General features: G+C 42.7%; 1 protein-coding gene across 2 annotated transcripts in view; it reads right to left on the minus strand.

The window, feature by feature from the left end:
* DDC (dopa decarboxylase) overlaps positions 1-24,499 on the minus strand; it is a 423,065-nt gene that overhangs the window by 245,385 nt on the left and 153,181 nt on the right. The gene's annotated exons all lie outside the window — the stretch shown is intronic.

Consider the following 24,499-nt stretch of genomic DNA (forward strand, 5'->3'; position numbering starts at 1 on the left):
GGAGACGAACTTTTATTTGGAAGATCTCTCTTGCAGGGATTCGCCTCACTGCTTGAGCATATGGCTAACCTTTTATTCTCTACATCGGTTATATCCCCCACCCATATTGCTGGACATACCCAGGATGCTTTTTTTACCAACAAGAATGGCATTATAACTGGGGATATACTTACCCTTAACTGATCGGATCATCATGTGGTAAGTTTTAAGATCTTGTTCCCCCAGCCTTTCATCAGTGCTTAACATGCTCAGTGTAAGTCTCTGGCCTGTAGGAATTGGAGCTGGATTACGCTAGTTTATAAGGAGAACGCTCTAAATATCACAGTATCGGATAGTGATTGCACTTCCAGCCATCCTGCTGAGGATTTTTCTGCTGGGTCAAGGCTGCCTTAGATATTGTGGTGACTATGAAAGCCAACATATTTACCAGAAACGTAGCCTCGTCCCCCTGGTTCTCCCAAAAACGTAAATAACTAAGGGAGCAGTGCCGCAGACAGGAGCGCAAATCACAACGTAATTTGGTTCCTGCTGAGAAAGATAAGCATGAATCTCTTTTACTCATATATAAGCATACCATCTTTGAAGCCAAATCAATCTTTTCTACTAATAAAATCAGATCAGCCTGTAACTCTTCTAATGAGCAATTTAAAGTAAGCAAGGAACTCTCCAATCTGGATGCTCTGCAATGTACGGATACTTCACAAGCTTTCTGTGTTAAATTAGCCAATTATTTTAGAGACAAAATTCTAAATATATATTCAGAATTCAATCACTCGGATGTCCTGGAGGACTTTATTAAGGTTCAGCATGCTTCTTCTCATCCCACCATGCATTCCACTTTTGCTCTCATCTCAGCTGTCCAGATAAAGGAGTGCCTGATGAACATAAAAATCTGGCTCTCCATCAGATCCCTCTTCTCCCAGAATTTTGCAACTTGCCCCTGATCGAGTTGCACAATATTTGCAGCCGTTTGTCAATCAAATATAGGAAACAGGAATCTTTCATAAACCATGGAAAGAAGCCATTCTCATCCCTTTATCTAAGAAACGCAATTCTGACCATGAGGGCCTGAGAAATATTCGAGCTATTTCTCTGCTGCCCACTCTGGCTAAAATTCTAGAGAAGTAGATTAACCAGGAACTGGTTAGATTCATTGACACCCATGACCTCATGGACCAGTCTCAGAATGGATTTAGGAGTGAACATAGCACTGAGACTGCACTTATTTTGGCAGCAAACTGTATCCGATGCCAGGTGGATCAGGGCGGGGCAGCTATCCTAGTTATGATGGACTTACCGGCATTTGTCAATATGGTCTCGCCAATCCACCTGGTTCAACGATTACAGCATTCTGGGGGGACTCCACTGCTTTTGTTCTTTTTCACGCCGTCCTTACAAGCAAGTTCCAAAAAGCCAACCAGGGAGAATTCAGGGCCAAGCCTTTCGGCCTCCCATGTGTGGTGCCGCAATGATCTTCTTAGTCCCACCCTTTTTTCCTTCATGTTTCCCCCTTTGCGGCGCTGGTGTGATCCTTCAGTTTCCATGTTCTGTCAAACACGGATGACATGAAAATCATAATGTCCATTACTGACAATATTCCTTTGATGGCCGATAAATGTAAATACTGTATGGGCAGCATTAGTATCTGGATGAAAGACAACTTCTTAAAGTTAAACTCAGACAAAACTGAGGTCCTCGTGTTCGGAGCCCAGCAATCCACCTGACCTGAACTGTGGTGGCCAGAAGCATGTTGCCTGTTACGACCGATGTGGAGTCAGCCACAAATCTTGGGGTTCTCTTCGATAATTCCCTCAATTTTGATCTGCAGGTTACTCGTACTACCAGCAACTACTTTTATTCAAGATTAGAATTATTATTCACATCATTAGAACACTGAAACAAACCCTTCCTTTTATTGCTGTTGAACATCACAAACTAGTAGTCATTGCTCTGATTACACCATGTTTAGACTACTGACATGTTTGTTACTTCAACATTAATAATTCTTCTATAAATAAACTTCAGGTTATTTAAAAAGTTGCAGCATGTCTAATTCTAAACATCTCAAAACATCTCTCGGTCAGAGAAGGTCTTCAGCCTCTTCAATGGCTACAGGTCAGAACACGAGAAATCTTCAAAGCTCTCGGCACAGTCTTTCTTGCTTTATGCCATAAAGGACCACAGTACATCAGATCATCATTTCAATGATATGCACCACGTAGACCACTCAGATCAGCATTCAGCAGTAGGGTGATTGTTTCGAGATTCCGCAAAGCCCGATAGGGAGATCACTCCTTCTCAGTCACTGCTGCAAGACTCTAGAACACTCTGCCAGCTTATGTTTCAGAAACGGAGTCTTTTTCACTGTTCCGAAAAGACCTTAAGACCTGGCTCTTTTCTTCTCAATCCCCTACCCCTGGAGAGCTTTCCACAACCGTAGGTGCTTGCCCCTCACTGGCTTAGCACTTCGACACCTGCGGGTTTAGTGCACTTTACAAATTTGCTTATCATTTCATTTGAATAAGTAAATGACACCAACAAGACAAAAATACACTCAGTGGAACCAGAGATATGAGTTTTTAAAATCCTAGGTAAAAATAATGCCAAGAAGCACAAATCGCCAGTTGCGGTTATCTGGTTGCGTTGGACCAAGGAAAAGTCACAAATTCAGGCATACTGTGATCGGGTGGCTGCAGCAACCAGGTTAGTGTTGTTACTTTCGCAAGTTCGGGGCAAAGAGTTCTGTTCACGTTGCAGGGAACCACGTGAAGGAGGCTGTTAGTGCAAGGATGAGGTTGGGCATTGCGGATGATCGCTGTTATAGCATGAAGAGCCGGTCATTGCTGTAGATTCAATTTGGTGGTTGATGCGCGCTGTCATTGTCGGCTTGAAGAGCAGGTCTCTCTGCATCTTTGCTTCAGCTGTCATCGTGGACGATCGCTGTCAGTACGAAGAGGAGGTCCTACCAGAGCTTCACTTTGGTGATCATCAATGGTGGTCTATTCCGAGCGCAAAGTGGTAACTTCACGGTTGCAAAGAGCCCAAAACATTTGTATCTTCATCTTTTCTTCAGGAGGAGTTCAAACTGATGCCAGCCAAGGGTTCGGGAAAAGGGGGACACCACTTGGTGATCAGGACTCAATGCAGCAGAGGCTAGTAGCAGGACTCAAGCAGGTCCAGACAGATCCAGTTGGTACTGGCCAGCTGGGCAGCTGCATGAGGGCCTCTAGAAGTGTGTTGTGTTGCTGTAGCTCAAATAGGCGTTTAGTCAACTGACCTTTGGAGTTACTCTAGGAAGCCTTGGTTTAAGGCAAGCAGGTTCAATCTTTCTTCTTCAGTCAGAAGCGCAGTCACTCTTCCTTAAACAGCAGGGCAGTCCTTCATCTGAATCTTCCACAGGTTCAGGAGTGTTCTGAAGGTCCCACCTTTTAACATGGCATCAGCCTTTGGGTGGGGGAATTCCCTGACCTATCTCCAAAACCAGTTCTGGTCAGTTCTTCCCCATCCACTGGTGTTGGTTCCAAACTGTCTAGGGTGACAAAGGCTAGGGCTGACCTTGTGTCAGGTTCCTGCGTGTGTGCTGTAGGCAGGGCCATTTGAAGTGTAATCATGGCACAGTACAGCTCCTCCCCAGTCATCTTGTCAAGAAGACCCACTCCCCTCATGACCAAGCTTTCTTTGTTCGCCGGTCTGGAAGCAATATACAACCCACCATAGGAGAGCCATTCACAGTCATGTGATCCAGGACACTGGCAGGAAGGCACAGTAGGGCAGGAAAGTGGTATCTGACTTTACCATTAAAAAGTATTTGAAAATACACATAATTTGAGAGCAGACATAATTTCTCTATCTATCTATCTGGCCCTAATCTGAAGTTAGACCTTATTAAGTGTAATAAAGTAACCCATTCTATGGAAGAGATAGCCTATCAACAGTAAAAAACAACGTTAGGGTTTTTTGACTGCTAGGACATGTACAACTTAAACACTAATGTCCTGCATTTTTAATACAATGCATCCTACCCTATGAGTCTTTCGGTAGTGTGAGTGAGACCTGGAAATGCGTCTCATAAGCAGGGTGCTCTCTGTTAATAAGACTCATTTCCAGCGCTCGTCTACACTGATCCATGACGGTGTCCACAAGAAGCAGGGGTTAATCACCTATTGCTTGGGTTGTTTTTCCAATAAAAACAGTGTTTCTCAAAAACACTGATCCCTGACAGTGTTATGGTTTTACTGGAGCCATCATCTTGCCTAGATTTAACCCCATTCAGGCAACCCTTGGAAAGTTCATATTTATGAAGGTTCACGCTATACCTAGAATTGAGAATTGCCTCATTGAAATGTATCAGACTACATTGGCAGATCCCTTCCACATTGTACTTTCAGGCATCCATCCCTGGAGTACCACCCTTTACGTGCTCTCCATCTTTTCTCTTTGTTCTGACGATGACCCTCTATGAATATCTATACTGGGTCTAAACATTGACACAATAATAGTGGACTGTTTTTAATGTGATTTGGGGTCCTTCACTCTGTCCCAGAGTGTGTATTAAACACCATTGCATTGTTATCAGTCACTATTCATATACATATATCATATATATCACCTGCGCACACTTATGCTCACTTATTTCACTTTCACTGCAACGCTGCAGCGTTGGAAGCACCGCTTTACCTTGCACAGCCTTTAACTAAAAATGTTTTACGATTTTTCATTTGATTATAATTAATTGAATAAAACTGTTCCTTCATACATATAGTCCAGTCATTGAATGGTTATGTATCCTTATCAAGGAAGTTGAGGTTCACACTTCCCCCTCAAAGGACCATTGTTTCCTTTAATGTTTGTATAACCCAGCTCCCAGGGTTACTGGGTTGTCCCTGGTTCTTCAACACTATGAGCCTTAATGGATTACCTTAGGGGGGACTTATAAGTATTTAAAAGGAAGGTTTAGGCCAGGCAGAAGGTTTATTTTGCCAGGTCGGAATAGCAATTCAAAACTGCACTACAGGCTGCAGTGGCAGGCCTGAGAGGTTTTACAGTGCTACTTTAGTGGGCAGCACAATGAGTGCTGCTGCCCACTAATAGAATTTAATTTACAGACCCAGGGAATGGGTAGTACCATTTACAAGGGAAATAGGTGAAAATTAAATGTGCCAATTAGGTGTGGGGGGAATATTTACCATGTTTAAAAGAGAGAGCACAAACACGTTAACACTTGAGTAAAGTGCACATACTCATAATGCCAGCAAAAGCGAGTTCAGCAATGTGAGGAAGTGGAGGCAAAATGTTTGGGATAATTCCACTCCAAGGATGTTAGGTCTAACAACATCTCTATGTGGTTTGTCAAAGGAAAATCTACCTATAGCAGGTGGTAGAAAGATCTCAATGTAAGCTGCTTTCATCTTGCATTTATCAAGGAAGTCACAATATAAAATCTGGCTCTGAGGTTGCTGGAGCAGAACAGTCCAAGACTGACTCAGGGAAGTGTTGCCGGCTAAAACTCAGAACTAAGCAGCACACAGAAATGATAAACAATAGATTAAGCTCAATCAATGTTTTTTCTTTAAAAAGGAAAAACACTTTAATGCATGTGCAATTTAATACTATACTATACCATACTATACTATAATGACAAATATTTACAAGATTTTAGGTGGAATTGCACATTGGAACCCCTCCTATAGGTGCCTTGCAGATTAAACAGGGTGACTACCATGTGCCCCATAGAAATTTCATAGTGGGCAACTAGCCCTGTAAATGTAGCCTGCTTACAATATTTGTGAGTTGCAATGGGTTTGTTTGTGCCCTACCTATCGAAAAACCTTAGTTTGGCACTAATCTAGGTGCTTGACCCTGCGGAAGTGATGAAAGTCCACCTGCACACAGACCTGGACCCAGTAAATTTCCCCTTTGATCATGGACTGCAAACAAGAGGGAAGGGATTGTGGCTTGAGAGAAAGATATGAGGTCTACCCATGCTGGCTTCTTCACGAGTTGAATCTTGCTTGGTTTAGTTTTCTCCCTTTCGGATGCAGAGACCTGAAATTTCTCTTTTACACTTGCTGCAACTCCTTGTAATAGTATTCCCAGTCTCTTGATTTGATTATGTCCTTAAGAGATTACTTGGGAATTAGATGTTCTCCTTTTTGATAATCAGAACATGCTTCATATCCTCTACTGATTCACTTTGTTAAATCCATCTTCACAAGTCTGTGAGAGAACAAAGACTAAACAGTAGATTTGCAGGTGCTTGTATAGTTTCAATTTATTGTGCAATAGTCTTTTGTTAAAAAATAGTTTTCTTACTTATCTGAATTTGTTCTGGTTTTCTTTCTCATTTCTTTTGTTTTAGGAACATGGATCTTCAGAGACTGATTACGCTACTGCAGACACTTGTCCATCCTGGACATGCAGCATGCCAGATAAATCATTCTCCACAAAACACTTAATTGTCTTGCATGTTGTGCTAACTGTGGAAAAAACATTTGTATTCTACCATCTAAAATGGTCACATAGGTTTTGTGTGACCATTCTTTACGGTTTCCAGAATGTTTTCGCTCTAACCAGCATTAACGCTGCAGGGTCTGAAAAGTGCCCATTATCCTACAAACTGTTATTGGCACTGTTGAGCCCAAATGTCTTCTGAACAATACGGTCAGGATCATGAGACCAGCAGACTATATTCCGAAAAACCAACAATGCTCCTGTAAGGCCTATTGTAAAAGACTATGGTAAAACACAAGGCTTTCCACAAACAAAAAGGTTAAACCTGCAGGATTTGGCAAGTCATTCAATATATAAAATGAAAGGGCTACTGCCTTCGTCACAACATTTTAAAAATCAATAAATCAAGCCTGATGGCTTAAAGAGAAAATAAATTAACATGACCATGAGTCTGTCTAGAGAGCCCCATAATACATTTTAGGAAGATTCAAAGGGGCCAATTCACAAACTGCACATTGTAGTACTTTTAGCAGTACTACCATAGCACTACTCCTGCACACAATATGCTGTTCTCAAACCTACATGCAGAAACCTCCACCTACCTCCCTACTTTTTTTCTATACAAAGGTTTCTGCCCAGATTATGATGGTCTCTGCGCACATAGATGTACGTTTTAGTATTAGGTGTTAGAGGAACTTGGGGAGTGGTTGGAAAATGAGAAATACTTGCTGCTAAATGGGAGGGCAAAAAGGAAAGTTAAGGAGAGGTTTAGGGAGGGGTAAGGAGGGGTTACGGAGGGGCATGCAAATACACACACTGATCCACTAAAGAGAAAGCCAATTGTTACCACAGCCAGTAAGGGCCCAATACATTTGTAAATGTACTCCAGCACATCCTTGGATTAAGTCTAGCACCAGACATGGCCACTCACAGGTACTGCATCACACTCTCATAGAAAATAATGGAGACAGTCATTTAAAATAAAACCCTATAGAAAATAATGGCAAATAAAATAAGTTATTCCAAATTACATATACAAAACTTACATATATTATATATATATGAACAAGTAGCACATATAGTGAGCCTGACTGTTTTGTGGCATCACTGAATATATTGCTTGGCATATCTAAGTACATGCTTTTATTTAATCCCTATTAGTATTGAATTAACATTTGAATAAACAATTAAATATTGTCCTTTATTCATTGTGTGCCAAGATTTACTTTGCTATACATGTACACTGTTACTAACAGGCTGAATTAAGTGTTCCCGCTGGTCTGTTGTTCATACCACCTCGATCCATTCAATCAACTGCTCTGAATCACGAATCAGGCATTTCCTTTGGGAGCTTCTGTTTGTGCTTGATGTACTTAACAAGCTTTCAAGTTGTTATTGTGTTTTCCCTTTCTTAGCATCACACAAAGAAGAGGGGCATATGCATTAAATGCAGTAGTACTGCATTTCTCAGACAGTTCACAATGTAAGTCCCCTTCCTACTGTATTTCTCATAGATTTTACCATATGCAACCACCTTCTGTTTCATCTGTTGGACTTCACAATGTAAAACCCATTCCTATTGTATGTGTCGAAGCGTTCAAAAAGTGAAGCCTTTCCCTTTGGTATTTGTCATGAAGTACACATTGAAAAACCTCTTCCTATTGCATGTGCTGGAGTTCAAAACGTAATATCCCTCTCTGTTCCATTTGTCATAATCACATTGTAAAGTTCCTGTCTATGGTATTTGGCAAGGAGATTTCATACAATGTAATACCCTTTCCTAATTTATTTGTCAGAGAGTTAACAATGTAAAGTCACTCTGTATGTTTTTTGGCAAGTATATCAATGTAAACACTCCTCCATTACTATTTCTCCACTAGTTCACAATGTGAAATATATTCTTAATGCATTGGTCACAAGATTATTCAGCCCCCTCCTACTGTATTCGACCTAGCATCTGTGTTGGAAAATACTTGTCTAAGGGGCATATGTATCAAACCCTTTTCCCGTTCGCAAATGGGCCGATTCTCAGAATCGGCCCGTTTGCGAACGGGAAAAGGCCTTTTGGGATGTATCATCCCAAAAGGGCATCGCAAACTAGAGAATCGCAAAATTTGCGATTCTCTATTTTGCGATTGCATTTAAGGAATCGCAAATTGCGATTCCTTAAATGCAATGAATGAAGCCTAGAAAAATTGCAATTTGGCCGTAAGAAATCGCAAATTACCACCAACTTCAAGTTGGTGTTAATTTGTGATTTCATTGAAAAATTCACTTTTTGGCATTTTTCAAAGTGCCATGTGACGCACAGACATGCCCTTAGGGCATGTATGTGCGCCACATGTGCATACATACATATTTCAGGGGTGCAACAGGGTGTCCTTTTGACACCCTAGCACCCTTGGAATTGCATTCTCATTTTGCAATTCTCAAATTGCGAATCGCAAAATGAGAATGTCTTCCCATTCATTCCTATGGGCCTCCTAGCCCATAGGAATGAATGGGAAGGTTTTCCTTAAGTGCGATTAGCAATTTGCTAATCGCACTTAAGGAATGCCAGGGAATCGCAAAACATTTGCGAATTTTTTATTACATCCCGTTTTGCAATTCTCAAATAGCGATTCCCTTAAAATCGCTATTTGAGAACTGCAAAAACGGAACTTGATACATATGCCCCTAAGGGTCTTAACTCAGTGTAATACCATTTTCCTGAACATTAAATACGTTTTTCACAGTGAACAATTGAGATCTGCTGCCTTTTCCATAGATTTTCATAATAAGTAGATGAGACCTCCTGCATCTTTTTCCCATTGCAGCAATCAAACGCTACAGCCTTTATCATTGGCGTGTTACCACAACCAACTCAGGAGTACCATGCAGAACATATTCTTGTAATACAAGCACTCTTTTCCAGAAGAAGCACAAAACCTCAGGCCAGTCAAATCCATTGGGGAGAAAGGACAGCATGGGGCGGAGCAAAATCCCCTCCCTCAGTAGTGCTTCTTGAAGCCCTATGTCTTGTCATCACTTAAGGTCTGGCAACAGGTGCATTTTGTGATCTCATGCTTTATCTTGTGTTATGTCTTGTCTGGGTGTGGAACCAAACAGAGGAATGTAAAGTGCCTGCGAGACTCTACATTCTCAGTGGTTTGCTTTGTGGGGGAAATTCCAGGAGTGGTAGTTACTGTAAGGCTGGCCGTGAGGGTAATGCTCTCTCGTTTGGGAGATCGTTATCTGCGAATAAAACCTTTCTTCAACCTACCTTCGACCCTGTATTTTCATTTACATCACAAGACGGCCCTTGTGTTTCATAACGGTGAAAGTCTACTCTCCTGATTCACCCTCAGAGGCCTTTACTTTTCAGTCTTAGTGGCATATTTACCGAAAAACTTTGGAGCGCAGTGCAGAGCGCATGGTGACTACTTATTGGTCACCATGAAACTCTTTTTGTCAATAACTACCTTAGCCTCTCCTCGATAATAAAAACCAACAACATTTTTTACTCCAAACGTCCCTCCAAATGGAAAAGCATCTTCCTCCATCACCTCCCCATCACTAAATCATGTAAAATCCCATACGGTTTTAAATCATCCACCTCCCCTTCTCCTGCTTTCCCCGGCAAAATAGACATCTCCATTTTCAAATCCAGTAACATTCTCATCCAAGCTTCTGAAAATCACCTCTCCATCTTTGAACAACATTTCAGCACCCTTTCCTACCTACTATCCATCACACCTCCTAACACTTCACCCTCCCAACAGACTGACACCTTCTCACCCTCCCCTTCCTTGTCCACAACCCCTCACCCTACAGACACTTCTGCTATGTACGATGTCTCTCAAACCCAATTCCCCAATAACCCCCTTTGATAGCGCCCCTCCCTCATCTGGACACCTCAACAGCTAGCTCAGCCTCCCAAACCCTTTATCTCCCTAATGACTTCTCTTCACCCACCACCAGGCACACCCACTACCTCACTGCCTCCCCCCAGCTCCCTCCCCCCGCAGTTCCTATTATTAGACTGCCTGTCCCTATTTCTCCTCCCCTACCTCACACCCCCTACCTCACTGCCTCCCCTAGCTCCCTCCCCACGCAGTTCCTATTATTAGACTGCCTGTCCCAATTTCCCCTCCCCCTAACTGCCTTCCCCCCCTTAACCAGGATGCTATTTCCCCTCTCTCCTCTCTTGACCCCTTACCACCTCAGAACACCGATTGCGACTCTCTGCACTCCCTTTCTGACCACACGGTCCTCTCTTCATCTACCAAACAGAAAACGCCTCTCCACCCCCCCAGCCTCCCAAACCATACACTCCACAGACCACCTTCCCCGGACAAATCTGATCCTACTCTTCTCCCCAACACCTTCCCTCCCCCAGTCCCTATCACTCCTTTAACTCAGACTCTATCTAACATTGAAAACTATCTCATTTCCTTGTCTTCTGAACTCTCCCAGCTCAGGAATGTTCTGAACTTGTCGTCCGAACTTTCTCAACTCAGGAAAGATTTTAACTCCCTCTCCTCTGAAATCTGCCAAAACCACACGACTTCCCCAAGCCTTGACTCACTAAACTCCTCCACACGTCAACATTGGAGAACCGTCCCCCACTGTAACTGTTCCCATAGGCCCCTCCGTCCTTCGAACCACCTCTCCCCCTTTGACTTCCCCGACCTCTGTAACTCTTACCTCCCTAACTATCTAATTGACCGACCCCCCACCCCCCACCCTCCTATTCCTGTGATCCTGGGGACGAGCAGAATCCCTTCCTCCCCCATCTACCCTAGACCCCCATCACAACTTACTGCTATTCAATCATGCCCTCCCCACTCTACCACTCCCGTGATCCTGGGGAGGAGCAGAATCCCTTCCTCCCCCACCTCCCCTGGACCCCCATCACAACTCTCTGCCATCCAATCATGCCCTCCCCCACAAACAACCTGAAACCCCTCGCATGCATGCTAGTTAACTGCCGCTCAGCTGTCCAGCATGCAACAGAAATAGCTGAATCCATCCTCAGTGATGATATTGACATTGCCTTCCTTACGGAAACTTGGCTCAATGACCCCTCTACATCTATCCTTGACCTACTCTCTCCCCCCGGTTACTCCAAACTCAGAAAAGGTTGACTAGATAGAATTGGAGGTGGTCTAGCCATCATCTTTAAAAACAAACTTCAACTCTCAATTGTTAAGAACACTGACCCCACCACCTTTGAATACCTCGGAGCAGAACCTATAATTCAGGGTGCCCCTCCGATTCGCCTACATAATATCTACCATCCTCCTGGCGAATCCCTTCCCTTCGCAGAGGAACTTTCCGACCTCTTCACCCAATCCTCACTTTCCAACTCTAAAAATCTCTTCCTTGGAGACTTCAACCTCCACTGGAATGACATCAAAGACCCTGCAGTTAATGTCCTCTTGAATTTTCTGGAGATCAGTGACCTTAAACAAATCTGACACTCTCCAACTCACTCCAAAGGGGCCACTCTTGATGATGATTTGGCCTCCCTTTCTAGCACCATCCCCATCGACTGGTCCGACCATCACTTCATCCTCTTCAAGATCAATATTACTGCCCCTCCCATCCACGCCAAAAGCATCAAACACAAGAAACTGACCAGAAACCTTCATCTTATCCCACCCGGCGAACTAGAAAAGAAAATCAAAGCCCAACTCCTGCTAGCTCCCATCTCCCAAAATGCCAACACCCTCACCGAATACTATATTAAATCAGTTACCGAGGACCTAGACCAAGTGGCCCCCCCAAACTTAAAACCCAAAGAAACATACCTTCCAAATCCTGATTCAACCATTATCTTAACAGCGAAAGATGCTCTCTTGGACAATCTGAAGGACATGAAGGCAACACCTGTCCCCCTCCCCTCTAGCCCTCCTCCGATCTGCTAGGTCCAACTACAAAAAACACATCCTCAATGAAAAGTCCACCTTCTTCCGCGCTCAGCTTGATAGGGCCAAAAATAGACCTAGAGAACTATTCATCATTGTCAAAAATCAGACATCCTCTGCCCCCCAAAAGTTGACCGCCGCTATTGAGAAATGCGAAGAAATTGCTAAACTCTTCTCTGATAAAATCACCAAAATAGACCAATCCTTCATCTTAAATCCACTTTCGCCTAACACACTACTTTCTTATGTCATTTCTCCCGAATCTACTTCCCCTTTAAATCATCCCCCTGTCCCTGCCCATCTCTCGTCCGGTTCCTTCCCATCTAAACCCAACCCTTCCCCAGCAAAAAAACAAAAACAATGCCTCCTGGCATAATTTTCACCCTGTCACCGAACACGAAGTCTACAACATCATCGCTAAGCTAAAACCATCCTCACACACCAAAGACCCTCTGCTCCCTATCCTTGTCCAAGACCTAAAACATATCATTGCCCCTTTCTGGACCACCATTATTAACTCCTCCCTGACCACAGGGTGTGTTCCCGCCTCCCTCCAACTGGGTCAAATCACACCAATCCCCAAAAATCCTAGTACAGGTCCCAACAACCTAAATAACCCCCAACCCATCTCTAACCTCCCTCTTCTCTCCAAAGCCCTTGAAAAATGTGCCCTGCTACAACTAGATAACCACATCAACACTTTTGACCTCTTTGACTCACTACAATCTGGCTTTAGAAAAGGATGCAGCACAGAATCTGCCATGCTCAATATAATGGATGACATACATCATTCACTCGACAAAGGTGAATCATGCCTTCTCATTCTCCTCGACCTATCCACTGCCTTTGATACTGTTAACCTCACTGCCTTACTAAACACTCCTGAATTACGCTTTGGCCTCAATGGCCATGTCCTCTACTGGTTCACCTCCTTTCTCCAACACAGAACCCAACAAATCAAAATTGAGAACTGCCTCTCCAACCCCACTACGATCTCTCTCGGTGTCCCCCAGGGATCCATTCTCTCCCCTGCTCTCTTCAACCTCTTCATGGAAACACTCACCCTCCTCAAATAAGCAGGAATAAATTACCACCTTTATGCCGACGACACGCAACTTTACTATAAGATTAAATCCCACTCCGATATCCTTCACCTAAATGACACCCAATCTTGGTTCCACCATAATCAACTCAAACCCAACCCTAAAAAAATTGAAATCATTCTCTTTGTGCCTAAAAACAACCCACTTCCCATACAAGACTGGATCTCTGACCTTAATGCTCTCAACTGCTCTCTCGCCGCTTCTAATTCAGTTAAGTCTCTAGGCATCACCATTGATAATAGCCTTACCCTCAACTCACACATAAAAACCTCAGCCAAAGGAGCACTCTTCACTCTCCGTCATCTCAAGAAAATTAAGCCCTTCATCCTGGCTGATGACTTTAAAACAGTTGTCCAATCGCTGGTCCTATCGAGAATCGACTATGGTAACGCTATCCTCCCTGGAACACCTAAAGTCCACCTTGCGCCACTCAAATCTATACTCAACCTAGCTGCTAGACTTATCTCTGACTACAAACGTTTCGCCCACATCTCCCCCGCCCTGAAAACCCTCAAATGGTTACCCATCGAAGGCAGATCCACCTATAAGATTGCATGTATCACACACAAAGCCCTTCACCAAAACACACCACGTTACCTCTCAGATAAACTCCACAAAGCTGGCTGCGCACGACTGATGAGGAACACTAACGCCCTCTTTCTTATCCCCCACCTGTTTACGAAGAAAGGCACCCAAGCTCGCTCCTTCCCTGGTAACGCACCCTCCATCTGGAACTTCCTGCCTAAAGACCTACGCTGTAATCCCTCCTACTTCAACTTCAAAAAAGAACTCAAATTGTTCCTCCTCAACAAATATTGGGGTCCTTAATTCCTACCTCTGACACTGTTCTCACGCACTGCGACCCTGTCATGTCCCCCTCTACTGCCTTCCAATTCTATCCCCTCTACTTTCTCCCACCACACGCCCCTCCCTCATGCTACTCTCCCCCCATCCTCCCACCCTACTCTCTATATCTGCATATGACTCCTAGCCCTACGCACGACCTCCCACTGATTTACTACTCCTGCTACTCCCCTAACTCCTACTCTCTTCTTCCACTCCTTTTTCTTTTCTCTCTCACCCACCCTCCCTAACCTAAGTTCTCACTACCCACGTTAGCTTAATATAATTGTTCTGTAACTAGCTTTCGTATTTTATCTGCTTTCTTTGTTATATTGGCTCTTGTTTTGTTCAAATGTTTTTGAATACTGTACCTCCTCACATTCCTGCAAAGTGCTCTGATCCCCCTTGGGTCTAGCCAGCGCTATAGAAAACCTTTAAAATAAATAAATAAAGTGCTACGCCAAATTTGGCAACGCCTCGCTCCAACATTTTTTAAACTCAGGAAATGAGCCGAATTCACAAGAATGTGCTGCACCCCTGTGTTTCCCCAAGTCCTGGAGTATAACAATCTGCCTAGCGTCAGTGCAGGCACCTTGTTGCCATGTGGCAAGAGTGCCTACGCTGCAGGGGCGATTGTTTATGTACAGGAAGGGACACCTTCCTGCACATAAACAACCATTCTTGGCAATTTGCGCTTTCCATGTGTGCACACACGGAAAGAGCACAAAATGAGGATACATTGATAATTTCTCCTCGTATAGCCATGCTAAGCATTTCCTGGCATTCGTTTTTAGCGATGCCTCAGCCTTGTTAAACTGGGGCAGTGTCAAAATCAATGGGTGTTGCGGTGGAACGTCCACTGCAACACCCATTGCATTACCCTTTGCCCCAGAGGACTAAGGCGGAAGGGGCATATTTACAAGGTGGCATTAAGCCATGTTAAGTGGCTTAGCACAACCTTGTGTATATGGAAAAAGGAGCTACTCCACCAGAGCGTCAAAAAAAGTGATGCTCCGTTGGCGATTGGGGCTTGTAAATATGGCCCTTAGTTTACTAGTCTACAATGATTTTGCATTTCAGGCACATGACAATTTTCTCACTGCATATGCTGCGCTATGCCATTTAGGATCACAGATACTTTTGTGTTTTACCGCTATTGTCTTTATCAAAGTATTTATAAAACTTTGCAAGCATCGTGATGACGGTAAAGATTTCAACTATTTTTTTCAGCTACACAAGGTTAAATTTGCACGTTTTGTGCACGCCTACACTTCAATGGATTGATCAAATGTAATCAGAAAACATCATTTTCTGGATAAATTGGCACAAAGAGCAAGGTTTATGAGATCTCCATGGCAGGTTATGAGAACGGCAAAGATTAGGCTGGGCCACGCTGCCTTATTTCATAAATTTATTGTACCAACTGGTCATGCCTAACTTCACTTTAACACCTTTTTAGGTCGAGCCTGAGCCAAGACGCAAGCGCTGCTCTGGCGATAATCTGTTGTAGTACAGTACAGGAGAGAAGCCCCACCCACTCCCCCGCCCATATTTTTCATTGGCTTGTGTCTTTGTTCTTCGTAAATGTGGTCTTCTAATTCCTAAATAGGCTTGATAGCCCCTCCTTAGTACGGCCTTGTTTTCATTTGTAACCTACCATGGCTACTGGCCCCTTTACTTGGTTGTTACACAGTACATGTACTATTTTCTTTACTGAGTTTCTCCTACGTTAGGCACGATGACGTGCTTTGCTTGCATTCAGCGGGCCATGCCCACTTTCACTTTCAAAGCAGCCGAAACAATGGTGGTCGTTTGTTTTTTGCAATGCTATAGGTCTCAAATTTTTCTAAATACTTTTTTCAAATAGATCTGATGAACTGCTGGTGAGGTTGGCGCAGAATGTAATTCGCGCCTAATGGGATACTGTGCATAATGTAGTTTATGTTACAGGCTGATGCTAAGTACAGTGGTTACCAGTAGTTACTGGTCATGTTCAATATTTATGATACGTTCTACATTTACTAAGTTCACTTTGTGATGGTTCTGACAGTGGTCCAGTTGGCCCTGTCAGGTGTAAATAATCCCTTGTAAATATGATCTAGTGCCAGGTGGCACCATGTATATTATGTGATTACTATTCTAATGTGTTATGAGAATACAAAGGCTATTTTTGATATAACCTTGTGTTGAGTTCCTTTTGTGGTGTGCCTGGGATGTTGTTGCTGTGTGCGTGCGCAAATGCTTTACACATGGCCTCTGGGCTAAGCCTGACTGCTCGTGCCAAGCTACCAAGGGGGTGAGCAGGGGTTATCTTTGGCGTGTAACTCCCTCGCCCTGACTAGAGTGGTGGTCTCTGCCTGGCTTTGGCGCAAGCCTTAGCCAACCAGAGATCCCATTTCTAACAATTAGTTTAAAGAGAATATTGTAATCACAATTTCAATCAGTCAGAAATAGCAACACAAGAATACGTATTCATAAACATGCAAGAGCCTAGAAGGAAAACCTGAAATGAGAAAACTAAGCATCCAAGAATTACAATTCTTAAAGTACATTAAATGCAATAAAAGGGTGAAATTTCATGGTCCTGGGTCACTGGACCAAGGCAGCTTAATTTGTGGGGGGTGCTTCTGCAAAATTTAGACAAAATAGACGTGTGAACGATAGAAATTAAATGCTAGGAATGCACACGTTAAGTTAGGAGGAAAAAACATTATTGCTTTGCAATTGCAATAATGTTTTTAGAATAAGGGCAATGCAGTGGAGAGAGAAAGAGACAATTTCAAAGTACAATAAGCAATTAGAGCTCCAGCCAAAGATGCTTAGATAGATGGCTGAAGGAGACCACACAGGCGTCAGTGACCCAAGTGGTCACTGCAGTGGGGTAGTCTGTTGAATGGACTGAGGAGCAGATCTTCATACTCTTTCAATGATGAACTATTGACCACAAAATGTCGACATTATCAGTTGCCTTTGACCTATAGGACATGACGGATTTTGGTCACTTCTCGGAAATTTTTAAGAAAACAGAAGTGACACCCACGCTACAATACTTTCCCAAAGGTCACAGGATGTTTGACCATGAATCATAATGAAATTGAACATCTATTGAACAGGATTTGCGTCACTTCAGGGAAGCTTTTATAAGAAAGCGGAACATTTAGGAAGATATAGGTTGCATGCCTTAGTTACATTAAAGCTAGCAACAGATACAGTAATATGAAAGATGGCAGATGGCAAGTGGCCCCCACCATCAGGTATTGCCTGATGTCTCTTGTAGCTCGGGAAGTTCCCTATTCTTGTGGTATTGCTATTCTTGCGGTATCTACGTGGGCGTAAGAGAAGAAGAGCACATCGAGGGAGTGGGGGGCCCAGAGGAGCTGGGTCTCGCTGAGGAGATGTCTTGTGGGAGAGACACTTTTGGGCCTAGCAAGAAAAAGAACAGCTGGGACAGTTTGGTCAACCTAACAGATTCCTTTTACGCTAGCTGATGGGGGCTTATCAGGGTCTCATGCCTCAGGTGTGGGCAGAATTGGCCTGGGGTACTAAAAATAGACCCTGCTTCACAGCTATAGAAGAGATTGGCCCTGGTTCACCCCCTCCACCATCACCAGTAGTTCTCCTCGTCTCAACTTTTTGTCTCCCTCCGCCCCCTCCCTCCAACGAACTACTGTTAACTTTGTTCTTTTTCCTGTGTTCTTACTCTGCTCTTGTAACGGATGTAATAAGTAACTTGTAACGCAACGATCCTCATGTAAATCGCTCTGATACCTCCGGGTCTAGCCAGCGCTATATAAAACTCTTCCAATAAATAAATAAATAAATAAAAATGTACTGCCGGCAAAGTCCAAACAAAACCTTCCTTGATTATGATCAGTGTCTAACCCCGTGCACCGGGATAAAAAAAACACAAATTCATTCTCACAATGTTTAATTCTTCATTTCCGCCAGGGATATTATAAGGATTTTGGGGGCCCTGTGCCAAACGTATTTTTAGGGCCCCTGTTCGGAACAGCTTTGACTTTATGATCCAGTTTCAGCTCTTTCTTGCCCTCCTTCGGCCAGGTCACTGAGTGCCCACTCCAAATTCTAAATGTTTTTGCATCAAATATTCAGGGAGAGTGACCTGTATTTTCCATATTGTACCACAGCAGAAGCTCACTAATTTTGCAAATAATTACTGTGGCATCCTCCCATTTCTCATATGCGAGGTCCTGTTGATCTAAAAGATACTTTTTATGCAGGTTGCATGAAACATAAATACAGCATTTCTCTGCGAAATGTCTATATAGACTCTGAAACATCCCACACATTAAAAATAAATGAAAGGAAAACGGTATTTAAAATTTGTTTTAAAATTATTCAAGGTAACCAGGGCAAGAGTCTCTGCAGAACAGAGCTGGGTCTATCAGAGCCCCCCTGAAAGGCTGGGTCCCTGGTCCAGAGCCCACTTTGCCCATGCCTTAAACCGTCTCTAGTTCCGCGCCATATTGAAACACGCCAAAGTTAGCAGAAAATGGGCAGTAAAACCAGGGGCGTATCTCCCTTCCACCACTCCCCCAATAAATCTATTCTCTAGTACATTGCCTTTCCTGAGGCTCATGACCACGACCCACTTCTTACATTCTCTGTGCAATTTTAGACCGGTTGATTAAGGGAGTCTACTGCTAGAGATGAGCGAGCTGCTGATAGCTTGAGCCTGGCTCAGCTTGAGGTGCCATTGAATTCTTGAGCCCACAACGAGCCGAGATTTCAAGTGGCTTCGTCTTGCCACCCTCGCTCTTACTTCATACACAAAAAGGGAAAAACAAATCATTAAAAGTTGAGATAAAAAAGAGAGACAAAAAGATACCCATTTAATTTAAAAAACGGAACCAGAAAATCTGAATAACACCTTTCTTAACAGAATTGTGTGATTTTAGCCAATTATTTATGATTTTACCAATCCTTCTTTAAAGAAAGCACCTTCAAATAAATAACACGAAAATCATCTAGTGTTTTCGACATAAGAAGCAATTTAGCTGTTATACTAAACATTTCAAAGCAAAACAGAGTCCCCATAACATTATTAGGGGTTGAACCATCGACTCTAATTGAATCCCCCTAAGGACAACCAATAAACTAGAATACTTTCCTTAAATGTTCCTTTTGCCTAAATCACGACCTACGCTTGCATCCTACCATTATAAATATTTTGATACTATAGATTTTATATTCGAATTTTGCCTCACCAAGAATTTCAGGTTTTATTATGTATATTTAATGGTAGGCCGTTCGGGGCAAATTTTCATCTATTGACATATATATAAATTGAAATGTTTCCGTGTACCAGCATCTTCAATTTTTTAAGTTGAAACTACCGGATTTCCTTTTTAAACTGTTATATTTGATAAATTGAATCTGTAGATTTTATTAGATTCTAACTCACTACGTAAATATATATCCTGTATATTTATTGCAAGGGTTTTAAGTAACCAAGCAATTGTTCAAAATAAACTCAAACTCAAACCTTCAAATATGCGAGTTCAGAATGCAACCTCTAAAATAAAGAAAATGATGCTTGATTTATTAGACTAAAATTTTGCACTAAGATATTTCATGTATTTAGTTATTTGATAGTGTAAAGTAAACATTGGTATCAGGAAGAATGTTGACCTTTCTGGGAAACTATCAGTTCTTGTCTTTATTTTATGACATACTGTCTTGTGAAATCTTCATCCATGCTTTTGTGTTTTTTTTAATCTATTTCTAATCATCTTGATGACAGTATTGTAATAACATGCATCATATGTTTACTAAGCATCAAACATACACCTTACTGCACTTTGTTTTAAACCACCTGTCACTCAGCTGCGAGTGTTTAACTCATGAACCACCCTGCTGAATATCCGTACCTGCAACCACCAGCTCAAATTAAGCACTGGCTGCAGGCTTAATCATGAACTGAGCAGGGACAGGGTAGTCACTTCACTGGCTGTCTTGAGTGCAGAGGCTCAGGTGCGAAACACTATAGAGCAGGCCTCGTGATCTGCACAAGTGGCATGTAGTTTTGCTGGTATGCTGGGAATTTTTGTACCAATATTTGTGAGGGACTGAAGCAGTTTAAAAATGGGTTGCTTCAGTGCATTGCATGCGAGTTCCAAATAGTGTTATGCTAAATTAGAACAGTAGATATAACACCCAGGATAATGTGCTGCATGGCTAAATACTTTTAAGGTCCTAAAAGCGAGACCTATTGCATTGCAAATGCTTGTTTCTCTTTTCTGCCTACTGTGGGGAAATATTCATGAGCTAAAACTGCACAGTGTGGGGGGGGGGGGGCTGAGTGGAAGGGGCATCAACTGTATTCAACATGGGCCTCCAAGGTACTCAGTAGAACAAATTAATTTTAAATAGAGTCACACTCATGCCAGCCTTTTAGATTAGCAGATGTCCTTCTGGCTCTTGGATTAGTCATTTTATTTTGCTTTGATGACGATCCCTCAGCCGATCTTATATGTAACTCCAACAGCATGCATTGGTACTATGTAAACCTGCATTGAAGCTGAGCATGCTTCAGAACAATTTACGCTCTTTGGCATAATGTACACGGGTAGATGTCAAGGGAGCAAGGCGAGTTAGCGCTGAGGAGCAGGGCCATAGCGAGACGGTTACTACAGAAGGACCCCATGGACTGGGTCGTGGTTGATGATCTAATCTAGGGGCTGTAGCTACCATTAGTGCAATGTATGCAATGCAACCGTCTACCTTTGAATGAGGAGGCCAATGGCCGAAATGATGGCTATTTTTTACTAGCCAACCTGAGGCAAGTGGATTTTAAGTTTGTATTAGAACCCTTGCTAAACCGCGTATGCAGTGCTGTGTATTTCCAGTGCTGTGTTCTACGTCAGACTGACCACCACCTATTATATTAAATACAGTCGGTTACAAGCTTTAACGTTTATGGAACTACTTCTGGGACTGTGAAGTTATCCATGCCAAAGGGGGATTTACTTTCTCAGATCAAAGAGCCGGTTTGTGAATTAAAAAATTAAAATTGAATGTTTCTTTCATATCTCATCTACTTTCAAACATCATAGTTTTAAAGCAGAACATTCTTAAGTTAGGATGTAGGCCATAGTAGCATTTCAATGCAACCTTTTTGTTTCAAAACATTTGCTCAAAACTTCTATAAATATGATCTACCCTTTATTGGGACATTTTAAGTTACCAGATGGCTAAGGATCATAAACTCAAAAACAAGCAATCCTGCTGTTCTTCATAGAAAAGCACGCATGGCAGCATCGCAGCGCTGCTTGTTTACATTGTCTATAAAGGGATCACGGTGCTCTCTATTTGTTCGCCTTTTCGCCCCGGGCCGTGCCTGCTATAATAAATCCTCATCTCGTGCAGATGGACATTGGTTGCTATGGTGACCCCCGCTGGAGAGGCATTATCGCCAATGGCTCGTGCCCCGCATACCCAGGGCCGAACTTCCGTCCACCTTTCTGTTTGTAACGATTCCAGCTTTCACATACAATTACAGGGCAATTTTCCCAACACGTTTAAACAGCATGGTAATTGCCACTTGATAATAGCACTGCCTTTTCTGGGTTTTCCATCTTTTAACGCGGATGCCAGTGAGAGGCAACAGCATACGCTGACTGGTATCAAGCAACAGTATGAACAATACACTTTGGGCGTGTACTGGCAATGCTTTTATAGGCATGAATCAGTGTAGGTAAAGTTGTGATGTGCATACAAAGCACGAGTCCCAAAACCGTGTGCAGGCACAATCGATGTATGTACTTGTGTACATACAGAGTGCTTCTACACATATCACATATCTCCATAGCATATCATAATATGGACTACAAAAATAAAATATAGTTCACTAAAATAAAGAATCCGAGATGGCCACTCAAGACGTATAAAGCCCTAAAAAAATATTCAAATAAATGTATTAAAAAAAAATATTAACATGAGCCTCGTCAGTAATCAGCAGGCGATTTGGAGTCAAGGACGGCTGTACGTAAACCTCAGAGGTGTTTCTATTTAAGACGATGATAGATCAGACTCTAGAGGCTGGGACGCCATGACTAGCAGGCCAGCTCAGGTCAGGGGTCAATACTTCCAGGTCACGTCAGGCAGTGCCATCCTTTAGATGTCCTAAGGGTAAATGGAAGCTACCTGGCACCCTTCTGTGTTGTACTGGCATTTTGCTTGCTGTTGAGTTTGTTTGCGATTGCCATCCCTCACCATTGATATTTTCTCCCTCAACGGTTTACTCAGTTTCCAAACCTTTGCCAGTTTGACTGACTTTGAATATTTGACTTCGTTTTGACTTGGCGTATTGCTGTGCTCCTTACCTGCTCCCTTCACCTGGGAGTGGACTCCCGGATTATTGCTTGTTTGCTGATTTACCGGCTTCCCTTCTGCTGGGTTTAGATTCACTGTGGCCCGCCATCTTGAAGCTGCGGAGTATCCTGTGTTTTCACACCATCGCTGCAAACTCTCATTATTACAAGTGATACTAACTTTGCCACAAAACATTTGTTTTTTATGCCCTTTGCTGTGATAGAATATGTAATACTTGAGAGAGCGGTGCCGAAGAAGACCTTGGACTTCTGGTTGTCTCTCTCTCTCTCTCTCTCTCTCTCTCTCTCTCTCTCTCTCTCAATCCAATTACCTCTTCCCTCTAGTATTTGGTCCAACCTCGAACTTTCTTATGTGTACCGGTAGAGCTACATTTTGGGTGTGGGGAGGATTGACATTGGAACCGGTAACTCAATACTCACGAATACAGACACACGTAATCCCTGAGTGTTGCACTTGTTTCCGAATATGCTGCGATTAGAATTAAAACATCAATTTAACCCAGTACTTCAGAAGTTTGACTTGGCAAGAATCAGGAACTTGTAACCAGTCGAGCTTTTTGTAGGTATATATGTTTGCATGGTGTTTATTTTAGCAGTCTACTTCTCTGAATATTTATTTTTGTGATCTATATTTTTAAAGTCTGTATTTCAACATGCAACTCTGTTTCTACATGGGAGCAATGTAGCAGCATACGTCTTTGGTTGCAGTGCAATAGTCACCATTGAGACGGAGCAAATTACTGTGAGTGTGGGACGGACGAAAGATGTTATCGCCGAAGCCACTCATGTAGTGAGTGTCGAAAACCAGACATTAAGGATGTATGTATTTATTGAAATGCAGGTATGTTTCATTATGCTCTAGGGTAGGTTTTACTTAGTCTCATGGGACTCCCATGACTCTGCAAAAGAGGGAAAATCGATGTGGAGGATAGAATAACCGGATCCAACTTGCCAGACGGTTTGCGTGCCATCTATGCTTTCAATTAGAAAGGTACACTTAACCAGATGGGTAGTTCATCATCCACAGATCATGGGTGAGGTATGATACGGAGGTATGTATCTGGCAGGAAAGAGATTATGAATAATGCAGTACAAATTTGTAGGCTATCTGAGAGGGGCTCAGTGGGACCAACCCCCTGTTACTCTTATCCATGCACTGGAGTGGATTGTTCTACTGACACGTCTAGCACTTAATCAATCAATCAATCAATTAATTAATTAATAATTAATTCCAGATTTGTAACGCACGGCTTATCACCCCAAAGGGTATCCAGGCACTGGGGGTCGTCGGCGTAGACGTATATGATATTGAATCGAAACAAACTCATGTTTGATTGCCCACTGAACGAGCAAATGCTTAACCTATTATAGACAGTATTGATTGATACTGATACCTTGAATAGGTATACAGAATACACCTAGAAAGAGGAGGAGTGAAAGAAAGAACTTTTAATGATAAGAAAAAGAGCAACTTAACACTGCTGAGCCTAGACTAAGGCTTCAGGTCTCCGAACCAGGAAGTTACTAAGGGGTAGTCTCAGCACTTATGTCTCTCCATTGTGAGAGACTGACTAAAAAGGGGAGTACTTCTACCTTACTAACATGGTTTGAGCATAGGGATGTAGGGCAGCATATCCTACCCTTTGATAACAATGAATTTACGGAGCCCACCAGAGAAAACTTGTAATTCTAGCCCAAAATAATCAGAGATATGACATACAGAAGTTCACACATACCATAATGCTTCGGGAGTAAGTTTCTCTATAGATATGCCCTACGGAAAATTGAAGATTGGGCGACAAATACTATCTAACACGTCTGTAGGCCAGTTACAAAAGTT

Source organism: Triturus cristatus, chromosome 5_2 (assembly GCF_964204655.1).
Source record: "Triturus cristatus chromosome 5_2, aTriCri1.1, whole genome shotgun sequence".
Classification (NCBI taxonomy): Eukaryota; Metazoa; Chordata; class Amphibia; order Caudata; family Salamandridae; genus Triturus; species Triturus cristatus.